The sequence below is a fragment of the Octopus bimaculoides genome, chromosome 4 (genome assembly GCF_001194135.2).
Source record: "Octopus bimaculoides isolate UCB-OBI-ISO-001 chromosome 4, ASM119413v2, whole genome shotgun sequence".
Classification (NCBI taxonomy): domain Eukaryota; kingdom Metazoa; phylum Mollusca; class Cephalopoda; order Octopoda; family Octopodidae; genus Octopus; species Octopus bimaculoides.
In genome coordinates, this window is record NC_068984.1 from 124,817,826 (window position 1) to 124,818,445 (window position 620).

Genomic DNA, 620 nt, shown 5'->3' on the forward strand with positions numbered 1-620 from the left:
AAACACTTGCTTCGGATCAAGCTGGATGGCGAACGAAAGTGTGGAGTAAAAGTGTTTGAAGAGGTCAGTATAACACATGCAAGACTCAAAAGTGATATAAGGAAGAATGTTACGATCGAGAAGATGAATTACAATGAACTTTTTGCGTGCACAGATTGTGATAGACCATGTCTTTCTTTTGCTGGGCTCAAATCTCATTTGCGAACCTATGGAGAACGAATCTCCACCAACTGCTCTGCCTATATATCTGTGCACACCTTTGAATGCAGTGTATGCCAGAAGGTTTGCAAATCTAACGGAGGCCTCAAAAAGACATTTTAAGATCCATAAAGATCAGAACTTATCTGCAGCTCTTGGTGGTCCAAATCGTATGTGCAATCTATGTGGGTGTCTTTTCAGAACATTGTCCGATTTAAAAAGCCACATCAGATGCCATGATGGTTCTAAGGTGTAAGTACAGGAGGTGGTCAAACTTTGCCTAAGGTGTTGACAACCACCATGTATATATAACAATAATAATAATAATGATAATAATAATAATAATAATAATAATAATAATAATAATAATAACATCGAAAAATACCTTAGGAATGAGAACCCGGGTTCGAAATTTCCCCTAG